The 14413-nt window shown below is 33.3% G+C and overlaps 1 protein-coding gene across 5 annotated transcripts in view; it reads right to left on the minus strand.

Moving 5' to 3' along the window:
• The window catches only part of LOC139516124 (kinesin-like protein KIF26B), a 122258-nt gene extending 116781 nt beyond the window's left edge, over positions 1 to 5477 (minus strand). Inside the window, exon 1 of one of the 5 annotated variants that reach the window (XM_071305990.1) lies at positions 5411 to 5477. The gene's annotated coding sequence lies outside the window, so the exon portion shown is untranslated. The other 4 variants (XM_071305988.1, XM_071305986.1, XM_071305987.1 and 1 more) reach the window with 4 other exon arrangements.
• Between the last annotated feature and the right edge of the window lie 8936 nt (positions 5478 to 14413).

Consider the following 14413-nt stretch of genomic DNA (forward strand, 5'->3'; position numbering starts at 1 on the left):
ACAATATCCTTATTTCCGACCACTAATTTACAATATCCTTATTTCCGACCACTAATTTACAATATCCTTATTTCCAACCATGCACTTATTGACAATATCCTTATTTCTGACCACTAATTTACAATATCCTTATTTCCGACCACTTATTTACAATATCCTTATTTCCGACCACTAATTTACAATATCCTTATTTCCGACCACTAATTTACAATATCCTTTTTTCCGACCATGCACTAATTTACAATATCCTTATTTCTGACCACTAATTTACAATATCCTTATTTCTGACCATTAATTTACAATATCCTTATTCTGACCACTAATTTACAATATCCTTATTTCTGACCACTTATTTACAATATCCTTATTTCTGACCATTAATTTACAATATCCTTATTTCTAACCACTAATTTACAATATCCTTATTTCTGACCACTAATTTACAATATTCTTATTTCTGACCACTTATTTACAATATCCTTATTTCTGACTATTAATTTACAATATCCTTATTTCTGACCACTTATTTACAATATCCTTATTTCTGACCACTAATTTACAATATCCTTATTTCTGACCACTAATTTACAATATCCTTATTTCTGACCACTAATTTACAATATCCTTATTTCTGACCACTAATTTACAATATCCTTATTTCCGACCATGCACTTATTGACAATATCCTTATTTCTGACCACTAATTTACAATATCCTTATTTCCGACCACTAATTTACAATATCCTTATTTCCGACCATGCACTTATTTACAATATCCTTATTTCTGACCACTAATTTACAATATCCTTATTTCTGACAACTAATTTATAATATCCTTATTTCTGACCACTAATTTACAATATCCTTATTTCCGACCATGCACTAATTTACAATATCCTTATTTCTGACCACTAATTTACAATATCCTTATTTCTGACAACTAATTTACAATATCCTTATTTCTGACCATTAATTTACAATATCCTTATTTCTGACCACTAATTTACAATATCCTTATTTCTGACCACTTATTTACAATATCCTTATTTCTGACCATTAATTTACAATATCCTTATTTCTGACCACTTATTTACAATATCCTTATTTCCGACCACTAATTTACAATATCCTTATTTCCGACCACTAATTTACAATATCCTTATTTCCGACCATGCACTAATTTACAATATCCTTATTTCTGACCACTAATTTACAATATCCTTATTTCTGACCACTAATTTACAATATCCTTATTTCTAACCACTAATTTACAATATCCTTATTTCTGAACACTAATTTACAATATCCTTATTTCTGACCACTAATTTACAATATCCTGATTTCTGACCACTAATTTACAATATCCTTATTTCTGACCACTAATTTACAATATCCTTATTTCTGACCACTAATTTACAATATCCTTATTTCTGAACACTAATTTATAATATCCTTATTTCTGACTATTAATTTACAATATCCTTATTTCTGACCACTAATTTACAATATCCTTATTTCTGACCACTTATTTACAATATCCTTATTTCTGACTATTAATTTACAATATCCTTATTTCTGACCACTAATTTACAATATCCTTATTTCTGACCACTAATTTATAATATCCTTATTTCTGACCACTAATTTACAATATCCTTATTTCTGACTATTAATTTATAATATCCTTATTTCTGACCACTAATTTACAATATCCTTATTTCTGACCACTAATTTACAATATCCTTATTTCCGACCACTAATTTACAATATCCTTATTTCTGACCACTAATTTACAATATCCTTATTTCTGACCACTAATTTATAATATCCTTATTTCTGACCACTAATTTACAATATCCTTATTTCTGACCACTAATTTACAATATCCTTGTTTCCAACCACTTATTTACAATATCCTTATTTCCGACCACTAATTTACAATATCCTTATTTCCGACCACTAATTTACAATATCCTTATTTCCAACCATGCACTTATTGACAATATCCTTATTTCTGACCACTAATTTACAATATCCTTATTTCCGACCACTTATTTACAATATCCTTATTTCCGACCACTAATTTACAATATCCTTATTTCCGACCACTAATTTACAATATCCTTTTTTCCGACCATGCACTAATTTACAATATCCTTATTTCTGACCACTAATTTACAATATCCTTATTTCTGACCATTAATTTACAATATCCTTATTCTGACCACTAATTTACAATATCCTTATTTCTGACCACTTATTTACAATATCCTTATTTCTGACCATTAATTTACAATATCCTTATTTCTAACCACTAATTTACAATATCCTTATTTCTGACCACTAATTTACAATATTCTTATTTCTGACCACTTATTTACAATATCCTTATTTCTGACTATTAATTTACAATATCCTTATTTCTGACCACTTATTTACAATATCCTTATTTCTGACCACTAATTTACAATATCCTTATTTCTGACCACTAATTTACAATATCCTTATTTCTGACCACTAATTTACAATATCCTTATTTCTGACCACTAATTTACAATATCCTTATTTCCGACCATGCACTTATTGACAATATCCTTATTTCTGACCACTAATTTACAATATCCTTATTTCCGACCACTAATTTACAATATCCTTATTTCCGACCATGCACTTATTTACAATATCCTTATTTCTGACCACTAATTTACAATATCCTTATTTCTGACAACTAATTTAAAATATCCTTATTTCTGACCACTAATTTACAATATCCTTATTTCCGACCATGCACTAATTTACAATATCCTTATTTCTGACCACTAATTTACAATATCCTTATTTCTGACAACTAATTTACAATATCCTTATTTCTGACCATTAATTTACAATATCCTTATTTCTGACCACTAATTTACAATATCCTTATTTCTGACCACTTATTTACAATATCCTTATTTCTGACCATTAATTTACAATATCCTTATTTCTGACCACTTATTTACAATATCCTTATTTCCGACCACTAATTTACAATATCCTTATTTCCGACCACTAATTTACAATATCCTTATTTCCGACCATGCACTAATTTACAATATCCTTATTTCTGACCACTAATTTACAATATCCTTATTTCTGACCACTAATTTACAATATCCTTATTTCTAACCACTAATTTACAATATCCTTATTTCTGAACACTAATTTACAATATCCTTATTTCTGACCACTAATTTACAATATCCTGATTTCTGACCACTAATTTACAATATCCTTATTTCTGACCACTAATTTACAATATCCTTATTTCTGACCACTAATTTACAATATCCTTATTTCTGACCACTAATTTACAATATCCTGATTTCTGACCACTTATTTACAATATCCTTATTTCTGAACACTAATTTATAATATCCTTATTTCTGACCACTAATTTACAATATCCTTATTTCTGACCACTTATTTACAATATCCTTATTTCTGACTATTAATTTACAATATCCTTATTTCTGACCGCTAATTTACAATATCCTGATTTCTGACCACTTATTTACAATATTCTTATTTCTGACCATTAATTTACAATATCCTTATTTCTGACCACTAATTTAGAGAGGATTGTTGAATTGGTGTCAAAATTATAATTTGGCATAAATATTAGAAAGCTCATATCATAGTAAACATGTATACTAAGTTTCAAGTTGATTGGACTTCCAACTTCATTGAAATCTATCTTGACAACAAACTTTAACCTGAAGCAGGACAGAAGGCTGGACGAAAGAACATAATGTCCCTAGGTGGGCTATAAAAAAGAAATGTTACCTAAATTTGTACTTAATCTGAGGTTTGAGGTAAAAAAGCATTGTGTACAAGTTTCATAACAATTGGTTGATGCCAACTAAAGCCAGCAAACAGAATAAAAAAATCAGCAATTTTTCCATTTTGTAAAGGGGCATAACTATAGAACGGTAAAAGTGACACCACCAAAGCTCATACTTGATCTGTATTGTGTGGAAATCAGCATTTTGTATATGTTTCTTAACAATTGATTGATGCAAACTTAAGTTTAAGAATGGATGGAAAGTAATTTTGAGGAGTATGAAACCGACAACGTGAACCCTAATGGCAACTCCACCTGGATGGGGGCATTAATATTGATAGGTACAAACAATTCCTTTGTCAAAACATTTGCTATCAGGATACAACTATCCATCCAGAGACATATATATATATATGTCTCTGAACTATCCAATAATAAACATAAATACATTATGAAATGAGATATTTATAGATATAGAAACTATGTACCATAATACTCCCTTGGGAGGCCTGTGCCATACAGGAAGGAGAACTAGTGCCAGAGCTGGCTTTGACCAATGTAAAACATCAATGTGGAAAATACAAATGATGCACAACTGTAAAACACCAATACATATATGTGAAGGAAATTAGTCTAGCAAACGCATGCGAGTTTATGATTTAAATATATTTTTGAATGGTGGGGTGTAAATGACATTTTTGTATTAAATTATAACATCGAAACACAGGAACTCGTTTCTATCCATGTACAAATTATATTTGTATGGAAAGACTATTCGACCTTAGTGCCTGTGGATGTGCATCAAAACCAAGGATTTCTATACAAATCCTTGTCAAAACCTATCCGTTTATGATCATACATGTATGCTCTTAAATCTTCTGAAACTGTTTGTAGAAATACCTTTGAATTCCAATCAACATTACACAACAATCTAAGTGAAACCCCATTCCAAGCCTCTTATAATCTGAAATGGGACCACGTTGTTCAACATCTTCTCTGACGGCATTTCCCGCAGTTTTGTTTCGGAATGTCTCGGAACTTTTCCATAACATGTGTCAGTCGAATACACCTTTATGCTCATTTTTGTCAAAAACCATCTGAAAAGTAACATTTTTCGGCACATTTGGTAGATTTTTCATATTTGATCTTGAATCGGATCGTTTTTTTAATGATTAAATCAGTTAAAATCGTTCACATAAAATAATTGATTCAAATGAAATAGACACTCAAGTGTTTAAATAGTGGTCAAAATCTTTCGTCAGATGAACTTGAAATTTAAGGCCAAAATCGGTTCTTACCAGCAAACGCATGTGAGTTTATGATTTAAATATATTTTTGAATGGTGGAGTGTAAATGACATTTTTGTATCAAATTATAACATCGAAACACAGGAACTCGTTTCTATCCATGTGCAAATTATATTTGTATGGAAAGACTATTCGACCTTAGTGCCTGTGGATGTGCATCAAAACCAAGGATTTCTATACAAATCCTTGTCAAAACCTATCCGTTTATGATCATACATGTATGCTCTTAAATCTTCTGAAACTGTTTGTAGAAATACCTTTGAATTCCAATCAACATTACACAACAATCTAAGTGAAACCCCATTCCAATCCTCTTATAATCTGAAATGGGACCACGTTGTTCAACATCTTCTCTGACGGCATTTCCCGCAGTTTTGTTTCGGAATGTCTCGGAACTTTTCCATAACATGTGTCAGTCGAATACACCTTTATGCTCATTTTTTTTTAACTTTTAACTCTTCCATGGTCACTCCCGGTTAAACCGAAAGAGACAGTCCCCAATAAGACTAATTTTTTTTTTAATCCATGGTATTAAACAATTTGACCTAAAAGTCGTGCATCTCAAAACAACTATCGAGTGCCTTATAGGGAACGACCATTTAACTTCAAAACTTCAAAAGTGGGGTATAGTTCCCCCCCCAAGCGCGGACCCAGAGGGGGGGTTCCGGGGGTTGGAACCCCCCTTTTTTTTGGCCGATCAATGCATTTGAATGGGAGCATATAGCTGGACCCCCTTTTTTAAAATGGCTGGATCCGCCCCTGCCCCCCCCCCCCACCAGAAAATTATTCTGATCCCTAATTGATGGGGAAAACATACCAAATCTATCACCAATATAGTATTTTTTGCTAACATTGTTTTCAGCCAGTTCCAAGCCCGCCGCGTTACGATTTAGAAATTACAGTGTGGTCCCTTCAGACTCATCCAGATGGGAGTGTAATTAATTTATTGGTATCTGCGACTCACTGTATGTTTCCAACACTACAGTTTTAACAAACATGTTGTAACAAATATCGTTCCGAGATGACCGGCGGTCATCTTTCATTGGCGGATTCAAGGGGGGGGGGGGGGTCCGGGGGTTGGAACCCCCCTTTTTTTGGGACGATCAATGCATTTGAATGGGAGCATATAGTTAGAACCCTTCCTCGTTTACTCTGGGTTGGGAACCCCCTTTTTAAATGAATGGATCCACCCCTGTCTTTAATGTTTGAAGCTCGAGGTTTGATGTAAGAATAAAATGGAAAAGAACGAGACACCTTATAGAGTGGGATAAGTCTTTCGAGTCTAATGATAGCCTTTTTTCTGCAGAATATGCCGGAACGCTCACATCAGGTTGGCCGTTTGAACCCTTGTAGCATAGAATCACTCAGGGCGGATTCATTCATTTGTAAAACAGAGAGGGTTCCAAGCAAGGATAAAGTGAGGATCAAACCATATGTCCTCATTCAAAATCAATTTAGGGTAAAAATTAAATGGGCTTCCCATCCCTGGAACCACATCCCCGCTGGATCCGCCACTTATCATCACGTTTTTATAAAGCCATGACACCAACTTGGATTTATAAAAACAAACAGGTAGTTAGAGAAAAAAAACACTTATAAAAGGTTTTCTACAGGGTGGACGTAAAAAGTTGTATGCATTGCTCGCCGAAAGAAACACGATGCAGTCGATGATACTATACCACTGAGACTACTGCACGTCTGCAACCTTATAGAGTCTCAGCGTACTAGAACTGTATGTGTTTTCAATCTAAACATTGTGTTTCATCAGGTTAACTTGTAGCATTTAAAAAACAACAGTGATACCAGTGTAAAAAGTATAAGTGCTGTTTTCGTGAGCGTCATTTTGCTGGAAAGTGCTTGAACATCAAAAGAATTTCGAGTATCAGGAAAACGAGGAAGTCATGTTTTAAAAAGTAACAACCATAAAATGCAATTCATAAACTTTCTGCGAACTAACAGTTGTGTATTATAGTAAAACAGACACGGAATATATTGCATTTTTATTTTTACATATTTACCTACTGCCAAACATTATTAAAGTTATTACATAGGGGAGCTCGTAAGGGGACCGAACAAAGGGCTAACAAGGCAAGGTAGTGAGGAAAATCTAATCAAATTTCTGATAACTAATCAATGTAATTCGATCTCTATTCAATTGGATTAAGATACAGATTCTAGTTTCCAAGTTTTTGCGTAAATTAATGCATTGTAATGTTGTTGGTTTCACTAAGCGAGTTTTTACAATACAAAATCAGTGCGTCGAGCCTTGGTCCCAATAGGAGGTCCAATAGTAGTGTCTCCCAGCACAAGGACACTGCGATGTCGATGTTCCGGCTATATACATGTATATTTTAACGGGAAATTGCAACTAACAGTACAAACCGTATATTCAGATTGATACACATGAAACGAACACGCTGTAATAAAATGCAAGCCCTTTTACAATGATGTGCAAACAGATTAGAGTTATTCCGCTTACGTCTAAATTTCATTCATTTACAATAACAATAGCTTCTGTAAATATGCTGAAAAATGTATTTTTAATCCCATAGAGCTGAGCTCGAAATGATTTTTTTTTTATCTTTCAAATGTTCAACATGTTCATTCGCGTGTGCAGCAAATATTGATACTACAAACAGATAATACATCTTTGATCATTACCCATCAGCCATAAAGTACATTTTTCATTTTAAGAGAATTCGCATATAACATTTACAGCCAAAAAATTAGCGATCGACCCGAAAAACTTTTCCACCGACCCAATAAATTACCGAATAAAAATAAGAAAGGTAATTTTCTTGAAAATAACGAACCGAACTTTGTCAGCAGACGATTTCCATCTGTGTAAACAGACAATGATAACAAAATAGTATGTTTGTGCAATCATTACTGGCAAGTGCATGGCTATGTAGGAATCAGGATGGCTCATCTCTTTTGACTGAAACCTCATAAACTGCATCCTCTGATGAAAGATACGGATATATCTGACATAAAACATACAGGTTATGTGCTTTCGTGTTCTGTATTCGTGACATTTTGTAACAAACGTACTTATACACCTGTGCAAGGAATTGTATATTTAGATATACAATTCCTTGACCTGTGGTTAGATATATGTTTGTATGTTTATGTATAATCGATGTTTATTGTCTTGGTATCAATCTTATGAAACGGTTTTGGATTCTAAACCAATAAAATATCTTATCTTATCTTATCTTATCTTATAAGAGGGACCACTAGAGGACCCTTCCAGAAGCCAACAGAACGACCGTGAGAAATCCTCTTTGTTTATTAACACGTTTATAATTGGGGATGTGTTTATATTTATTTAGAGATGGGGAAAGAGAGTTTATGGAATTGGTGTATATGATACAAAATATTTTGATATTTAGCCACAATATCTCAAAGATCCAGCAATTTTTTTGTTGTTTTCTTTTATCTGAAGTTACTTGACAGTGTTCCATTACAAACTCTGCACCTTCCAATTCAGCAATCGCAAGACGGTCATTACAGCGTCGGCGCAAGCATTTCGCTCTCACACATATGTAATTTACTGACCCCATATGTATCGTATAAGGTCACTTACACACCATGTAACTAATAATATAAATGAGCCTAGGTGGTCTAGCGCGTTGGTCTCTGACAGTGCAATGCAATTTGGTGCCACGATATCTCAGTAGCAAGAGTTCGAATCCCGGCGAGGGAAGAACAAAAAAAAATGCGTTGATCTAACATTGTTAGGCTGATGTTTGGACGAATTACATGATATATACATCGTAAACCTTGGCTAGCGAAGATGAAATATATAGGAATAACACCCGCAGAAAAAAAAATGTATTGGGAAGACCTTACTTAGGAATCTAAAGGACAAAATAAATAATCAGTTGACTATTGCCCAAAAATCAAAGTTTGATACATTTTATATTTTGTACCTTTGCACCATGTCCTACATTCAAGATGACCATCGTGACAGACTTATTTTTTTTATATGATTTCAAAAATATTTACCTTAAACACTTCAAGTACAAAATCCATTAGAGAATATTCAGGACATGTCAGATTCATGTCTAAATGGACAATTTCATCAACGAAATTAACCGACATATATAATGCTTTCAGATGAGAAAAATAGTGTATTTAGCACCTTTTTACATTTTTTATAATCATCTTTAAGGACTTATCTCAGCTACATTTGTCATTACAAAAAAGGTATCAGTATATTTTCAGAAGGCTTGGCACTAATCACAGAGCGGCAAAGATTTATTTTGTATTTGAAGCTACTGATCTTCCTGTTTAAGATGAGAGGTTTTATAGCAAATTGAACAAAAACTGTAGTTTTAATGGTTGACTGGTACAACGTCTGTAACGAGTGTTGTATGAAATTAATCAGAGAATCCGCTTCATCACAAGTGTTTCAGGCAGTGGTAAATGAGGAGAAAAATACTGTGAACAATTGCTGTTACAGAAAGCACATCAATCAACGATTGGTAATTATACTCATTATCAGAGAATGCGATGCAGTCCTCGATCTTGCAAATCGTCAAAAGACGATCACCTTCATCGCATTCGCGCGCGCGCAATCAGTCAATATTTACTTTTAAAGTATTTTAACGAAGTTTATCAAGAACATAGCATAACATAGATGTAAAGTAGGTCTAAAGGAGCGGTGTTTCTTGAAAAACATTGTTTAATCAAGAAAAAACATCTGAAAAAGCAATCGACCCCAAAACACAATTGAGTATGGCAGCTGCCGGCCTCTTTATACCAAACTTCACGCTGTCTTATAACAGTATGATAACTCACCTTTTTATTTTTATATTACAAATTATTACCTAAATGTTTTATCCAGATGTAAGCTTCGTTTGTATCAATAATTTTGTGGTTAATTTTCATCTTTATTACTTACTTTACCTCCTCTCTTAATTATCGGTCTTTAAAAAATATTACATCTAATGATATTTTTATCTTCACTTGATAGCAGGTTATTTGCATTGAAAATCCCCTGTGTGTTAATGTTAATATGGATGTAGATCAATCGGTTTTCGTCAATACTTTTTGAATTCTCACGATACCATGTTGAAGGAAGAAAAACCAGAGGCTCACTTCGGTGAAAGAATGAACAGATCCATAAATGAAATGAGATTATGCAGGGGCGTATGATCCGTCGGAGGGGGTAATTGATCCCTTTCTTTGCTAAAAAAACACTTTCTGACGTCCCCCCTACTTTTATGAATAAAGCACAATGAGACAACCACAAATCAATACAAGTATCAAAATGGACATCTATATAGACGCAATACAGCCTTGAAAAATGTATTAATGCACTTGTCAAAAATATAGTTATACATTTATATAAATAAAATCGCTGAAATTGTGATTAATTTATCAAAGATATTTACATATATATATATATCTGGCACAAACTACAATATTGCAATAGGATCATTTCACAAGCATCGTGAGAGCATTGCATGACAAAACATATTCACCTACATGTTATTAATTCATTATATTGTACTGGAACAAAATGCTAACTTGATCTATAACTTTTCATGTTGTAAACTATATATAACTATATATCGATATCTTCAACCATGCACAAAGATTAGAGAAAAAAGGGGTGAAATTAAATGTTTACAGAATAACAGATCCCCCCCCCCCCCCCCCCCCCCACCATCCAGACCCTCATAGTTGGTCATAAACAATTCCAAAAGTTATTCCATGTAATAACTTTGGGCAAATTGAATAATAAATGTGGTGATAAACTAACAGCAACTTATTATGCAAGTAATGTGTATGAAAAGCATATGTTTTTTGATTACTTTAAATTTACAACAGAATATTTTCGTTAATTAGTGGTGAACGGCATTTCTGATTCGCTACACATTTCCGTGGTGATTTGGTACTGTTCCGGACCATATGAGTATTTGGACCGTAAACGTACGTCTGTACCGTTTGTGTACTTTTTTAAAATACTCATGTATACGGTCGGCCGTACGCCAACGATCTGACTAATTTTAAGAAGTTGTTCAAGTTTACTGATTATACTACAATATATATATCAGATCAAGATAACTGAAATCTCGAATCAATTTTTAAAGTTAAATAGTAAATTGAAAACAAACGTACGTAATACTTAATTATTTAAAAAAGACAGGTTATTTTCATCTTTTAATCTCCTGTATTTAGTAAAATACATGGAATTAACTTTCACTCATTGAAATTGAAGTTATTGGAAGTAATCATATTGTAAAAGATTTTTTTTTTAGAATATTTACGAACTTTACTACAAAAACTGACAAAAAAACTGGACAGAATTTATAAAAAAAAAACAACTATGGAAATGAAATAAGTAAAAAAATAAATAAGGATTCATATAGACAATTAAATAAAAACTTAATTTCAATTGATTAAAATTAAATGTTCATTTATTCACTTGTAAAAGCCGATAAAAGATATGTTCGCCTAAAATTAACCCATACTTTTCCGAATACATTTAAGATCCAGCTCGTACTAGACCGTACAAGTATACTCATACGGCCCGACCGTACGAGTATGGCCCGACAGTACACGTATGGTTGGACCATACGAGTATTCGCATACGTCCGGACCGTACACGTACGGTCCAAATACTCATATGGTCTGGAACAGTACCACTTCTCTCCTTGACCAAAAGACCCGCGATCGCCCTGATAGTTTTATTTTCCGATCCGGCGCGCGTTGACATTTGCGATGGCACATTCTGAGAATCGGGGCGGTAATGAAAAAAATCGTGCAGGTGTCAGTTCCCGAATTTGGCATTGGATTCTGAGTACCGACATATCTAGTGTACACCGAATGAAAATACCGACAGGGCAGAGGAAAACGATTAACGTGAGATTACTGTAAATTCCAAACTTATTGCGAGGTTTTTATTTTTGCGAATAATGCTCCTGGATAATATAAATATCGCAATAATTAAACACGCATTATTGTTCTTTCTTTAAAAATCGCAATGATAAAGGAACGCAAAGATTTCTATATTACCATAACTTAGTTACTATGGCATATATAACAACCTTAGGGAAACATCACATTTTCAATTTTGTTTAATAAATACTTCTTACTTTTGTTCACATGTAATTTCGATGAAATATCGGCTGGTAAGTTCTGAAGTGATGTTTAGAAAAAGAAGTTTCAGACAATGTATAGGGGCATATCTATAATACTAAAATTACGAGGTCCAATTTGTCAGCCGTCATCGGGTAAAAACGACAAATCAAAGAATTCAATTCTATATATAGCTAATATAGGACAATGGTGTAGATTACAAATTACACCACTCCAGACCCTTTTGTTTCCCACATAATTAATATTGCCATGCAATAATTAACAAGTTCCGGGTCGAATCCGATACCGATACCAATAATATATTCACCTGTTACCTATTACCTTATCTGTACGTTCCGCATTTGACAGGCGCACCACCAAACGGTGTATTTTGGATTTTGCTATATACACGGGTCATAATCAAAGGGTACGTTTCGCATTTGACAGGCGCACCACCAAACGGTGTATTTAGGATTTTGCTATACACACGGGTCATAATCAAAGGGCCGACACTACTAAATTCAATCTTTGTCAAATTTTTCCCTATTGTAGTTTTATTCAGCAATCAGCAAGACTTTCAGTCTAAGATAACAAATATGGGACAATGATGTTGATTAAAAAATACTCCATTCCTGGATAGCCAGGACCTTTTGTTTTCCAAATAATTAATATTACCAATAATTGACAAGTTCCAGGTCGACGGGTTCAAACAGAAAGATTTGAAAGCAGAGAAAACTGTGTATCTTATAATCGACATGACTTTATCAGATGACAATACCTATTACTAAAATAAGGCTTAGGCATAGTTGTATACTTTAATTCAGTTACGGACCAGCGATATCACGGGTGTGTACTTGTATTTATAATAAAAATAAATAATGGTTATGCAACAGACATGCAAATGCCTGAGAAGAAATCTTTTGATTATATTTGTTGAATGATGTGAATAAATAATAATAAACTAGAAATATATATATATAAAAACTGAATCGAAACATAGTATTCTGTATACAATATAAAAGTGTTATTTCTATTTAGAACATGCAGAACGGCATCAATTGACTTAAGAAAAATAATCACATTAATTGATAATTAATTAATTAATAACATGAGTCAATAAATGATCAATCTAGCGGTTACATACCTTCACACCTGCTTTCGGCTCCGCCGTGCACACTGGTAATGATAAACTTTGCCATATGGTCAATAGTGTAAAAAAAACAGATGGTAGCAGATTAACGCAGTAACACTGTAGTTTTTTTTTCCAATCATCTCATAGCTACAATTACCTAGAGATAATATATCTCCCGATACCTGGCGCAAATCGTAGGGGGTCCATTTTTCATGAAATGAAATGTCAAAAATTTTGTCTGTTGTATCTCGAAAGACGTTTATCTTCCGTGCCATATAAGATTTGTAGTAGTGTGGTTCGAGTTCGCTATTTGTCGGGGGTTATATTGGTAACTTCACCACGGATAAAAATGTTTTATCTTATATTTTAGTACAGTCGTTTATACGTGAAATATTCGCCACTGGATGGCAAATTGTTACATCATGCAATCAATTAGTCACAGACTCATTGATTGATGGTCATTTTGGATGACAACGTCTCAATGCAATATGACTGAAGCAGTTTAAAGGAAATCAACCTGATCATCAATAGGGCGTATGACATTTGCGCCGATTTTGAAAATTTTCATTCTTTCATTTGCGCCAATTTCATTTTTTCATTTGCGCCGATTTTATATTTGCTCTTAATTAGATTTACAGGTAAGTTAAAACTTGTGCATGTACTGTGCTATACCATTGGTAAAATCTGGTTATAATTGTTTTTCATCCATGTTTAAGTTAATTTTGATTCATATTGTTCTGGAACTTCGTTGTAACTTGATGGTCATATTGCACATTGAAACGGACCGAGAAGTAAATTTTTTAATCATCGAGGGCCATACATATAGGAAGGTCAGTGTTCTCAAAAGTCAGAGTTACCACGGATTCTATTGTCAAAACACAGATCGAGCATAACCATGTGGTAAATGTCCGAAAGACAGATGCTAAAAAACTACGGATACGGTCAACAAGGAAAAAAGTCTGGAGATGTATCTTGTAGGCCTTCTTCCACCTCCCAGTGGTGAGCAGGGGACAACAGTTACATACATGTTGTGATTGACAATTCATTACATTTGTACAAGTG

Source organism: Mytilus edulis, chromosome 3 (genome assembly GCF_963676685.1).
Source record: "Mytilus edulis chromosome 3, xbMytEdul2.2, whole genome shotgun sequence".
Classification (NCBI taxonomy): domain Eukaryota; kingdom Metazoa; phylum Mollusca; class Bivalvia; order Mytilida; family Mytilidae; genus Mytilus; species Mytilus edulis.